Source organism: Lissotriton helveticus, chromosome 3_1, assembly GCF_964261635.1.
Source record: "Lissotriton helveticus chromosome 3_1, aLisHel1.1, whole genome shotgun sequence".
Lineage (NCBI taxonomy): Eukaryota > Metazoa > Chordata > Amphibia > Caudata > Salamandridae > Lissotriton > Lissotriton helveticus.
This window is the reverse complement of record NC_136061.1, coordinates 586,022,348-586,036,574: the sequence shown is the minus strand read 5'-3', so window position 1 is coordinate 586,036,574 and position 14,227 is coordinate 586,022,348. Positions and strand designations below refer to the sequence as shown.

Genomic DNA, 14,227 nt, shown 5'->3' with positions numbered 1-14,227 from the left:
CTGAACTTACCTTTGGTAGGATTGTGGTTCCTGCTTGGACAGGATGTATACCTCTGCCAACCGGAAGCACGATTTTGACAATTGGTCATCAGTGGTGAGGATACGAGTTGTGGTTGTACAGTGCCATACAGAGATTGGTGTACACTACTATCTATATCTTAGATCATTAGGAGTTTTAAATTTCCTTTTTTATCTCAATTGGCCATTTTTCTCAATTTGACTCCTGCTTCACCTTTGTCAACTTGGGACTCTTTTTGTTGTTGCACTTTGTGCAGGTTGAGATTCAGGGGCAGTCAGAAACTGTCTCACCTGGGAGGATTTTGTGGGTTGCTTTTGCAAAGCACTGGATGGTTGGGTGAAGGGTAGTAAGGTAAACACATATGAGGGGCTGTACAATTTGATGGCAGAGAGCACATGTTCAGTCACTGTTTTCCAGAGCTATGCCAAAACCTGGTTGATTTCAAGTTCTCTGACCTAAGGGAACTTGCATTGGAGGCAGACCTCTTGGTGATTACCAGAGAGTCTGAAAAGGCATCTGGGAGTGATCCTAAGAAGGATGCAGACAGCAGCACACATAGTAAGAGTAAAAAACGAGGAGAAATAAAGATATTTCTCCTTGTTACGCCTCTCCTGGGAGGCGTATATTTTTGGCGCATTCCCAGGTTTTCCTTTGTTTGCAAATCTGGGAATGCATCAAAATCCATGGATGTTGCATGGGAATACCCATATAACACTCATGAAAATGCCTCCCTGGCACAGAGTAATAATACAACACAGCAATTTGCACTGTGTTACATTACTCAACATTTATGAAGCTAGACAGGGACATGCAATGTGGCCTTGCGTTGCTTCATAAATCTCATTTTTCCTTTGTGTCGCTCTTGCACCATGTTGGTTGGTGCATGAGTGATGCAAAAGGGCTCATAAATATGCCCCCACCATTTCTAACAGCACACCATTCTACACTTCTGTTCTGCCTCCTCTCCCACACTTGCACTTAAGTTTGTAAAACAAGAAAAAATATATAATCTATTCTGTAGTAATATACCAACATATCTGTCCTTCCATTTACCTCATTTATCATACGGGAAGGATTTATTCAGTTATGAAGATTATGTAGAACTTGAATGGCAAGTGTACAAATCACCAACAAAATAGAATTAAAGAAATACATTCCCTAGTGAATCTCTTTATTGTACTGTATGCTCATACCCATATGACAGTGGGGGGACATCACTTTGCACCGTAAGATTATTGATCTATGTTTTGATAAAGCCATCTCCAGTACGCATCGCCTCCTGTTATTTAGTGATCGAAAGACACTGCCAAAGTAACCACTCAGAGAGAGGAAAGGGCGGGACCTTCTCCACACATCGGAACACGGCTCCTTCCTTCAAGGTTCGCCTATCCGATAAGTGGAATAGATCATGACCTGCGAAGTGGAGACAGCTCCTAAATCCATTTTGCCCTAGTCTCTGCCAGCTCCATTCCCTTGTCTCTCAAGAAGTCTCCTACCCCATGACTGCCCCCGGACCTATATCTCTCGAAGTTGCCTGATGAATTAAACTGATTATACCAAGACTGCTGATAAAATAAGTTTAAAGTGTGAAGGGCTTTTGTGTTATGTTCCACATTTGAGACCTTAATGGAATGGTGGAATTAACATGCAAGGACATTTTGATAAAAGGTTTCTTGGTATTTTGCATTGTTTTAAAGTGGGTGAATTTTAACAACTCCCAAATGAGCACAAACATCAAAGCCCCAATTATCTTCCAGCTGTGCAAACCGAAGAATGAACACTATAGCTTGAGTTTGCAGAGCTTAATAAATTAAATTAAGGACCCTGAATTAGCTCTCCTTTGTCACGAAACCCCACTGCAGAAGCAAAAAGTACAGACAATTCAACTGTTGAACGTGCCCTGATATAAACAGGTTAATGAGCATTTCCTGCTGGACAAGTTGTCCTCTTCTCTAGTCATTCATTTCTCCTGGCTGTTAACAGGGAGAAATGCCTGCTTACGTGTCTGCCCATTAATGTGTTTCTGCTCTTGCTTTGAGTGGGGAACAGGGCTCGAGTCGGGGTACCACGCGGGTGGATTGCGTCCCCCCACTTATTTTACCGGGAGCTCGATAACAAACTACTGCCAGAGTCTAATGTGCGTGCTTATTCACGGCCGTAGTGACACCTCCTTTGATCTGTAAAATACAGTACACATATAGGGGTCCATTATGATATTGGGCGGATTGCCTCCGCCAGGCTGGCGGTAGCCACCGCCAGCCTGGCGGAGGCAATCCGCCCGATATCATCACCAGATTTCCCCCGACATATTAGGATGGCGGGGGGGACCACGGTGGACGGAAAGACCGTCCGCCAGGCTGGCGGTAGCCACCGCCAGCCTGGCGGAGGCAATCCGCCCGATATCATCACCAGATTTCCCCCGCCATATTAGGATGGCGGGGGGGACCACGGTGGACGGAAAGACCGACCGCCGCTTTTCCGCCCCGGTCCCCTTGCGGCCGGGGCGGAAAAGGAATAATATGGTGGCGGTGTCTAACAGACACCGCCAGCCATATTATGATGTCTGGTTTTTAGTGCCTTTCCGCGGCGGCGATGCCGCCACGGAAAGGCATGCGGTCTTCACTCTGGGGGCCCCCTGTGGGCCCCCAGAGTGAAGTACAGGTGGGGGGTGCACATGGGGGGTACCTGTGGTAGCCCCCTTCATTGTCATTTACAAAGCGGCAGGCATCGCGCAGTGCCTGCCGCTTTGTAAATGACAATGTGAAAGTGCATTTTCAGCATTGTGGCGGGCGGTGCAGAGAGCACCGCCCGCCACAATGCTGAAAATACAGGATGTGCCTGCCACTGTGGTGGGCACATCCTAATAGCACCCCCGGGTCCCCCGCCCTTATGGCGGGCGGTCCCGATTTACGATGGGATGACGGGCGGGCAAAGTCCGCCCGTCATCCTAATGAGGCCCTAAGTGTCTCAGCTGAATGTCACGCGCTCGCTTCTCTGATGCAATCGCATCTAAGAGGTGAGCGAGGGAGGGCAATGAGTCTGATGGTGCAAGCCTAGAGTATGGTTCATTAAGGAATCCAAAGTGGCACTGCTTTTTAAGATTTTGTCATCATTACTACGCTCTCAAGACCAAGGGCCTGATGTACTCATTTTCCATTAGCAAAAAGCGGTTCCAAATTGTGAACTGAATTTTTACGAATGGAAAGGAATTTCGGAAACTGACCTATGTGCTAACCAGTCAGTTCACAAAATTTGGAATCGTAGTGGGTATCTATTCTATCTACCTCATTAATATACATGTGGCAGGTCACAAATTGTGATGCACTACAATTGGCTAGAGTCACAGGCATGTTGGCATGCTGGGGTCATCAAACCACCACGTCTTTGATTGCTTTTAACTAAAGTAGTCTTTTTTTCAATGTAGACTGTTTTCATAACAAAAAAATTAAATGTAAACAGTCCTTTTTAGAGAGTAGGCAGTGCTCCCATGGACCACATTCTAATCCTGAGTACGTTTTTGTCATCATTCTCAAAGGAAAAGGACACCTTTCCATTTGTGAATTGCGTACCCTATATTTTGAATTAGTGGTAAAATGGAAATGTTTTGTGACCGGATTTTGGTCACAAAACATTAATACATAGCTTAAGGAATCTGCATTTGGAAGCCACGCCCTTTCCAAATACTGATTCCTTAATGTTTACTTAACCCATTTAACGATTTGGAATACACTTTTTGAATGGATGTATGATGAAACTACGCATTCGGTTGTAATGCATGCTGTTACAACGCGAGTGCCATTACCACATGTAACCTTTACCACATCATTTTTTTACAACAAATTTCGTTGTAAAAGCATGAATGGTAAAGGCATGTGCGTGGTAAAGGTTTCACCAGTAAATATAAGTATTTTACAGGTAAGTATAAACCCTATATTTATATTGTGACCAAGGCTGCAGGAGTCAGCTGAAATGCGTAGATATGCCATAACTGAAATAATAAAAAGTTTGAGTGGATTTAAACTTCTGGGGTGCTGATCTTTTCCTTTGATGGAAGGAATTTGTTGAAACGGAATATATGTATATGTCTATATATAAACATATATATATATATAGTCTTTGTAGAGTCAGGCATGATTCAAACAGCTCTCTACAGAAAAGAGACAGCAGGGAATTCTGTCCTCCATGGATGTAGTAACCATCCCAGATCCCTCATTAATAGCATTCCCTATGGTGAGCTGTTAAGGATTAAGCGTAACAGCTCCCTTGAGAGAGACTATACAACTGCAACCGAGGGCAGCATCAGACGTTTTGAATCACGTGGCTACTCGAAAAAGACCCTTGTAAAAGCAAAAGGTAGAGTAGCAGAAATTGAAAGGGAATCACTCCTGAAGGAGAAACAGAGTAAGAACGTCAAAAGTGGAAAGGGCATAATTCGATTAATTACCAACTATTCGGTGGCAGCGAATAAGATCAGAGCCATTATGCTTAGGAACTGGAACATCCTCAAATCAGACACAGTTATTGGCAAAGAATTGTCAGACCATCCGATGATAACCTTCAGGAAAACTAAGTCCTTAAAGGACAGGCTAGTACGAAGTTATTTGCCTAATACGAAATCCAAGAAAGCTCTGCAGTCTATGCATGGATCGTTCCCATGTGGGAAATGCAAAGCCTGCAGCGCAAGCAAGAGAGTGTTGTCATACAGCGTTCCCCACAAAACGGAGAAAATCAGAATCCCTAAATTTATCACATGTTCGACACATTTTGTTGTCTATTGCTTGCAATGTCCCTGCGGACATCGCTATGTAGGGAGTACTACTAAGGCAGTCAAGCTGAGGATACTAGAACATCAACGTGCCATCGCGAATAAAGATGATAGTTATCCGATGGCACGACACTTCGCAATACATCATGGGAGTGACAGAAACCTTTTGAGCTTTTTCAGTCTAGACTGCATCACACAAGATATGAGAGGAGGAAACTACAAATGTCAGTTGAGACGTTTGGAGTCTAGATACATCATAGAGCTCCAAACGAAGTCCCCAGGGGGTATGAATTCGGGGGAGGAACTGCTGTCACATCTGTAGTACCTGAGGGTAATGGCACTAATTGATCGAACTATCCAGTTATGTGCAAACCTGTGTTCATCAAGTCTGTATGTTAATGTATATATGTGTATAGGGTCGAAGTTGGAAGAGTGTTGTCCTAGAACTTGTAAATAGGCGAACGAAAATGAATTTAATTTACAATTATTGCTTACATTTTTAGAATTTTATAAGAATTACCTATTATAGGTGTCTATAAGTTCGTAACACAAGGACAAGAGATATTTAGTTCTCCCACCAACTGATGAAATTATTTAGTGTGGACGTAAAGGTTATGATTACTTTTCAATGAATTAACTATTTGAACTATCATGATTGCCCATACATGGCGAAATGAACTTATTGATGATTTGATTGATATAACGATTTAATCTCACAGATAACGTTCCACAGCACGATTTGATTTGACTTCATTTATATTTTACTGCTTTAAGATGGCGCTCATGATTTTGGACGTGTAGTCCTATTTTTATGTTTCTTAATTTTGCCATTATTTATGTTCACCTCACGGACGCCAGTGTGAAACTGACGAAGGCAAAAGCCGACACGCGTTTTTCTTTTATGTGCAAATAAACCAACAGGTTTAAACTCACTGGGAGTGCTGGATTTTCTGACTTGGTCAGGGGAGCTGCAATATATATATATATATATATATATATATATATATATATATATATATATATATATATATATATATATATATATATATATATATATATATATATATACATATATATGGCATCATAATCTCTCCCATTGTGGAAAAAAGGTGAGCCGCACACGATGCACCAATGCAACAAGCATTTATTTAAGTAATCTTCAGGCAGTCTTCCTGACGCATTTCGCTCAGTAACTCTGAACTTTATCAAAGGTTCACCCAAAGAAACAGGAAATGTCCGTTAACTGCAGATGCTGTTGATTTATATAATTGCCGGCCCTCTAGTGGACATCCTCAATGTGATGAATCGCCAGGCATGATGGAATCTGTAGTCCCGCGTTTCCCGTGCATTGTTTGAATGTACATATATATATGCATATAAATAGCCACACTAAACATTCCCTTACCACCCAAAACCCCATTCCGAGCCTAAACCCTAAAAATTACCCTTGCCACCCAAAAACCCATACCCACCCTAAACCCTAAACTTACCGTTGCCATCAAAAAACCTATACCCACCCTAAACACTAGAAATTCCCTTGCCTCTCAAAAACCTATACCCACCATAAACCCTAAAACTTCCCTTGCCACCCAATATCCGTACCCACCCTAAACCTTAAAATTATCCTTGCCAGCTGAAGCATTTAATTTACAGGCCCTGGGTACATGTAGTACCCTTTACTAGGGACGTTAAAGTAAATTAAAGATGCTGATTGGGGATAAACCAATTTGTGTTAAGGAGGGAACACACGCACTTTGGTACTGAATAGTAGTGTTATAGTGCACATAGTCCTGAAGTCACCAAAAACAAGATCAGCAAAAATGGAGGAGGAAGTCAAAACGCTTGGGGAATATAACCCTAAGGAAGGCTGGCATGTCCAACATAGTTCTACAGATTGCATTTATCTGATAACATGTGCCTGCTACAAACAATTATTTCTGATCCATTAAATGTGGTTTTAAGATCAGACGGAAAGTATAGTTGAAGCTAATCAAAAGCTACAACCACAAATATTCTATGGCATTTCATTTCTCAAAATCAGTGTTTTGCCATTTGATACATACAGTCAAACAAACAGTATGACATTGAGAAATGACATTACTACATATCACCTTGTATTAACCATTTACAAGCTGTAAGTTTAGAATTAAGCAAGAAAAAGAAACTTATTGGACTAGTGTCCTGGTATCGAAGAAAAAAAATGTCTTGACATAAACTCATTCTAAGATAATGAAATGGTCTTTGTAATTAGATGCACAAAAGGGACCTGCCTTTGACATCTGTTCTGTAAAAGATTTTAATGAGAAGGTCAGGCAGGGATGTCTACCACTATGTGGTGACACCTCACAACCACAATCTCATTTAGTCCATAATTTATCAGTGTGCCACTATTTTCATGATAACATTACATTTAACCTGATGTTTATCAAACACGAGTATTGTCATGATTACCATTTTTATGACAACTCAACAAACAATGTTATAGGTTTGAGGAGACTGCTACCCCCAAGACGTCAGTCTACTGAAACAATTTCTGACCCAGGTTGCGCGTCTTTGTTTTGGTAACCTATGGTATAAAATGGCGGCCCTGTGCACACACTTTCTAGAAAAAAACAAGGGGCCGCTGTAAATATAGCTCAAAGCCAACTGACTCTTAAGAATATCCTGCATGATGTAGAAATACATGTTGGTTCTAAGGCAATATTTTCATTTCATATTTCTTTTTACAGTTTTTTCTCAGGAATGAAGTTTCACACACCAACAAAACAAACAAAATCTTCATGATGATCAACTTAACCTTGAATTTTCATTTTACTACCCTGATGATTGTTGCCTTGTTATTTTTATACATAAAGGCCATACAAGGAAGGTTTTCATATCATACATAGAACTCGTGATTATGTTGTTCACAGAGGAAATGGGATAGCCCTGTGTTTGGCATCAGAATCCACTTGAATGAAAACTGTTTGTTATGTTGTGCTATGTTTGAAGGATTTGTAGAGCGCACTACTGTCTGGAGGTGTCTGGCGCTAGGGGGAATCACTTTATAACCTTGTGACTCTGGTCACTTATGTACTCAAAGGGGATCAGTTTTATTTCAAGCACTGAAAAAAAGACTGGACCACGTTAATTGGTAGCGGTGTGTAGAGGTGCATATGAGATCCTGATACCCGTTCACAGGATCAGTTTTACCCCACAAAGCACAGAACAGCTCACAGAAGCATCTACAAGTCCAATATGTGCACAAGGATTGAGCTGCATTTGAAGACATCTTTTTTTCTGAGATCCTGACTAGAATATCTTAGAAGTTCCCATGGTTACTTGTCATAGACATAGGGTATACAATGCAAAAATTCAATTTGATTTTTTTGGAGAAGGAGAACTAAGCAAATAGTGAAAGAATGAACGCTCTGCAAATTAGCTACTTTCAGATCGGATAAATACAAAGGACAAACATCTAATGCAAGGTGGATACCCTGGAAGCACACGCAGAGGAAGACGCATTTAGTACTCACACAGACTGAGACTGGGACCATAGTTTACAGAGAGGGGCAGGCAGAGGTTCTTATCACACACCCAGAGACGGACAGCTTCACATATCACATAGCTACAGGTACATGCATTCACTCATCACATAGAGGTAGGTAGATTAGCGCATCACAAAGACAGACAAAGGCATATTAGCTAACCACACAGACCGAGCTAGGCATAAAAATGATCACGTAGTCTCGAACAACGTGCACAGACAGCAGGAGAGAGGTTACAAAGGCAGAAGTATGTCTGTGGACTCATCACATTTTAGTGGTAAGCACAGTATCCCATCACAAAGAGGTTGACACATTCGCCAATCACACAGCAATTAGTGTGCACATACTGTATCGCATCATTCAGTAAGGGGTAAGGGCCATACGTCATCATTTGGCCAGTTGCAGGTATCATAACACATAGAACAGTCAGAGCTACGTGACATACAAGTAAACAAAGGCATGGGTAAATACATTAACTTGTCACACAGATTGGGGTAGGCGCCTTAACTCATTACAGTGAGAGATATGGGCCATATGTAATGTTATTTTTATGGAATGTATTTAAAATAGCAGCTGGTACCCAGGAGGGTGTCCAGCTCATAAACCTCATACCTCACAAAGTCAGAGGGAGCTGCTGTAACTCATCACACAATCAGAGGTAAGAACCGTACCATCACAATGCCTCAATCCTTTATATAGGCAAGACGGGTCCCGTAACTCATCGCATAGGAAGAGGAAGATGCATTAACTTAGCACACAGTTAGAGGTAAGTGCTGTAGCAAATTACTTTTTTTTTTTTTTATATTTTAAGACCTTTATTATTTGAAATGTACAGTACACAGCATCCGGCTTACAACCCGTCTGGGCCAGCCGCGTACGGTTGAAATCATATCATGTGCATTAGATGAACACAGCCACTAGGCCGACAACCCTGGGGTTCGGCGGCGTATAACAAACTGAATCAGTATTGCACAATCGTACAAACAGTCGGCAATGCAAAAAAAAAAAAAATTCAAAAATAGGTGTAGGCCTGTAGGTTTTTTATTTTCTCTTTCATATGCAGACACGTAAACACAGAGCTATGCTAGCGCTCATCAACGACATTTGGTGAGTCGTGGCCCGCTGTAACACATGTAGGTCGTAAGGAAAAATGTCAGACTAGCTTGCCCTCTAGGAGGGCGCGGGATAGCATCAAGGAGAGATGAGGCCGCTCAGCTTCTCAAGTGTGTTGGTTAGCGGGTAACTATACAGCGTAACTGACCTGATGGGAGTGTCTGGTGTCCGTGGTGGCGTTCAGGTAGGATCACCTCGGCCTTGGCAGTTATTCTCAAAGGCCCCATGATGTAGCGTGTACGATAATCGACGTGGAAGGGTTTGGTCCAGGGGAAGGTGGGACCAGTAGGTCAATAACGTTTATAACAGTAACTTGGGAAATACAAATGAAAGGGGAGGAGGGGAGTGGGATGGAAGTGGCCATGTGGCAGGGGCGGGGGGGTGGTGCCAATGTGTCAGTAGCTGGTCAGTGGGCGGGGTAGCTCGGAGGGTGTATCAGGTGGCCCGCCTGTATGTCAAGCACATAAGGGAGGATTTCCACCGCAGAGGCAGGTCAGTTGCAGCAGGATAGTGCTGTTCATGAGGTAGTCGGTGGTAGGACCCCTGGCTATAGTAAAGTGCGTGGGGACGTGGGCGTGGGAGGGGCAAGACACTCGTCATTGCAGGACAGCTGGGTATGTGGCATACAGTAACCAAGACCTGGGAGTCATGGAGGCAGCGATCAGTGCAGCATAGGTTATATAGCAATATTGCGTGAGGACTGGAGAGGGGGGAAAAGGAATAGAGGGAATCAGCTGGGTGCAATCGCGCTTCGTGTTGCCTATCGCAATGCGGGGAAGTGGGGGTAGCTTACACCTCATCACGTGATCCCCTGCTCCACACATTTCTGTTGAAAGGATTGGAGGATATCGTCACAGTGTTGTGCAATTGGAAATTTCCTAAGGCCCGCCGTTTCCTCTCGTCGCAGGGCAGCGCTCTCCGCTCGTGCCCAGTTTACCAACGATAGGCTCCAGTTTCGGATATGCGGGGGGTGTCGGCCTTCCACCGCTTGGTGAGCAGTCGTTTGGCCGTGATGAGTCCGAGATCCCAGTACCGGGCCTGGACTTTATTCAGCCGTGTACGCTTGTATAGTCCCAATATGCAGGCCTCCCAAGTTTTTGGCACTTGTTCGTCTGTGCAATGTGTCAGTAGCGTGGTCACCCCCTCCCAGTATTGTTGAAGGGAAGGACAGAGCCAAAGCATGTGCAGGAGGTCCGCTCCTATCTGGGAGCAGTGGTTGCAGGCGGTATCTGTGTCCGAGAAATATCTATTTATCTTGTCCGGAGTGAGGTATGCACGGTGTAGTATGTAGAGTTGTATAATTTTGAAACGAGGGTTGCGAGGGATATTAACCGGGCCAACCAGAACCATTGCCCACTCCTTATCCGTCCAATCCCGTCCTCTGTCCGTCGCCCATTTCTCCCTCAGTTGCACAGTGGCGGAATGAGTATGGAGAAGAAGAGCTTGCGCTAGCCAGTGGATTATGTGTGTGCCATTACTCATAACATGAAGGTACTGTAGAAAATGATGAGTGGGCAACTCGACAGTTATGTCACCCCAGGCGGCAGTCAATGTGCGGGTGAGGGACGCGTGTAATAGGAACTGTCCAGCTGGTAGAGATGTGTCATCTGCGAGGGTGGCAAAGGGGAGAAGGGCGCCGTCAGAGTATAGATCCTCCAATGTTTCCACTCCCGCCGCGTTCCAGCTGTCAAGCTTCACAGCCGTCAGCGTCCCTGCCGCTGTCGGGGTACCCACTAGAGGGAGTATCGGGGCATATGGTGTTATCGCCCGCGTTAGGCGTAGGCAGCGGAGGAAGCATCTGCGCGCTATCGCAAGATGTAGTTGTGACGGGCGCGGAGTCTGGGTCAGCGGGTGAAACAACACTTGGACCTGTAACTGGGTCCAGACAGCGACGTTCGTGGCCGTGTCTCCCAAGTCCTTAACGCCTAGCCATCCTGACACCCACTGCATTTGCGCTGCCAGATAATATAGTTCCAGATTGGGAACAGCTAGTCCCCCCGCTTCAGTTGGCATATATAATTTCGCCAGAGCGACGCGTGGCCGGCCCTTGTTCCAGATCAGATCGCGCAATAGGGCTTCGAGGTCTCGAAACACCCGATTGGGGACATATGTTGGAATATTAGCAAAGTAGTATAGTAGTCGTGGCAGGACGACCATTTTCGTCAGGGCCACGCGGCTAGGAACGTTCAGTGGCAGTGTTTTCCAGAACCCAACCTGTGATCGGATGGATGCAATCGCCCGCAGCAGATTCCCGTACATTATATCTGCAGGGTCACGGTAAATGTGAATCCCAAGGTACCTGAATGTCGTGGGATACCACTGTAGTCTCACACCTCCGATGCGTATCTCACTCTCTGGAGTATTCGGGTCAAAGGAGTAGGCCCCTGATTTGGTCCAGTTTACTTTCAAACCTGACATCTCCTCAAAGGTGCCGAAAATGTCAGTGAGGGACGCCGGAACATCAGTGAGGTCTTTTACATACAGGAGGAGATCATCAGCATATAATGACACCGCATGTAGGCCATCCGCCATCGGTATACCCCACTTCGCCCCTCGGGATCTGAGTGTTGCGGCCAGGGGTTCCACAGCTAGGGAGAACAACAAGGGCGACAGGGGGCAGCCCTGTCTGGTGCCTCTCTGTACAAGTATAGGGTCAGATAGTAGAGCACCAGTGCGGACGTGGACTGTAGGTCTGCGGTACAAGAGGCCAACCATGGTCACATAGTCGTCCTCCAGCTCAAATTTGTCCATGACTGCTCGCAGATAGGGCCATTCCACTGAATCAAACGCCTTCTCCAGATCCAGTACCAGGCACCTAGCGCGTGGCCACTGTTGTGTGGCATACTCCTGTATTCGGAATAGGCGGCGGATGTTATGGAAAGTGTGGCGTGTTGGTACAAACCCGTTCTGGTCGTGGTGTACCAGTGTGGGTACCATAGGGGCCAGTCTACGGGCAAGCGTGGAGGCGAGTATTTTATAGTCCGTGTTGAGGAGGGCTAAGGGGCGGTAGGACCCCATCCGCTCGCTATCTCTGTCGGGTTTGAGCAGAGACACGAGGCTAGCCTCATTAAGCGTTGGGGGCAAGGAGAAATCGTCTGTCGCCGCAGTGTACATTTTCACCAGCTGGGGAATAAGGATGTCCGAGGCGGCCTTGTAAAATTCGGCTGGTAAGTCATCCGGTCCCGGAGATTTGCCGTTCGAGAGATTAAATATGGTGTCGCGGAGTTCCTCAGGGTCCAGCGGTGCTCCAAGGTCAACCTGCTGCTCAGCCGTTATGGCGGGCAGAGGTATGGGCAAGAGATAGTCGGCTATGTCAGATATCGAGGTGCGCAACAGGGAACGGTACAGCCCTGAGTAGTGACCGATAAATGCCTTGTGTTATTGGCGTTGGGTGTAAATGAAACCACCTCCCTCTGCCCGAATCGCAGAGATGGGGGACGAACGATTCTCTCGTGCAATCAGCCAGTTTAACAGCTTGCCAGGCCTGTCACCCTGTCGATGCATGCGGGCAGAGTGCGCTGCGAAGTTGATGGTGCGTAAGCGTTCTAAGAGGCGACTATGTTCTGCCGTGGCCTCCAACAACCGAGTGCCCGCATCCCCCTCCGCAGTGCGCTCGAGGTCTAGCAGCTCAATCTCCAGTCGCGTCAGATCACTTTCAAGTTGTCGCCTTATGTGTCCCTGTGTCCCTAAACAGAGTCCCCGGGTCACCACCTTATAGGCGTCCCATTCGATCTGGGGGGAGGACGCCGTGCCAGCATTGAGTTCAAAGTATTGGGCTGTTTGCGTGAGCAGGGAGTCACGGAAGGTCGCATCTAGCAAGAGGTCTGGTTGGAGGCGCCAAGTGGGGATAGGCGGGTGTGGGTTCTCCCAAGCAATCACTAGTGTGTGGGGGTTGTGATCCGAGTGCGTGCGGCCCATATATTGCGTGTCTTTGACCAACGGGAGAAGTTCAGTGGAGATCATGTATCTGTCTAATCTGACATGTAGTGCATGCGCCCCTGACCAGTAGAAATACGTCCGTGATGTGGGGTTGCGTGAGCGCCATGCATCCCGGAGGTCCCATCGCATGGCCCAATTGAGGAGAGTTTTCGTGGTGGTGTGTGTCTGGGCAGTGGCCGAGGGTGCGGATGATCTGTCTAGTGTGACATCCAGGATGCAGTTGTAGTCGCCCCCAAGAATCCATGGGATCCCATGCCAGGGCGCCAGTTTGGTGGAGAGGCCATCAAAGAATTTACCCTGGTCAGTGTTAGGAGAGTATATAGAGGCAATCACCACAGGGCGTCCATCAAGTCTGCCCCGGGCAATCACGTACCTACCCTCTGAGTCAATCTGTGTGTCCATGACCGCCCACGGGGTGCCCGGCCGGATTCATATGAGTGCCCCACGAGCAAAGGAGGAATACTCGGTGGCGTAAAGCTGTCCGCGCCATCTGCAGCGCAGTGCGTCAATCTCAGTCCCATTCAAGTGCGTTTCCTGCAATAATGCTACGTGAAATTTGTGACGTTTCAAGTAGGAATAGATTTGGTAGCGTCTCGATGGTGTGTGCATGCCTCTTACATTCCATGTACATATCCTGATCTCAGCCATACTCACAGTTTCGGCAAGGAGTACCCGCCCCACCCACCATCCGCCTCCTAGGTGTGGGCCTCCATAGGCTCCCCAGTCTTCCCCCCCCCGTTCAGATCAAACACAGGCACCTGCTCATGAGGGAATAGGTTAGGCAATTCTCCGAGGGCAAGGGTGGGGTAAGAAACATAACGGTCAAACAATGAAAAACAGTAACAAATACCATAAGGTCGGCTA

At 46.0% G+C, this 14,227-nt stretch overlaps 1 protein-coding gene across 3 annotated transcripts in view; it reads right to left on the bottom strand.

Moving 5' to 3' along the window:
• The window catches only part of MAP2 (microtubule associated protein 2), a 1,143,712-nt gene that overhangs the window by 672,158 nt on the left and 457,327 nt on the right, over positions 1-14,227 (bottom strand). The gene's annotated exons all lie outside the window — the stretch shown is intronic.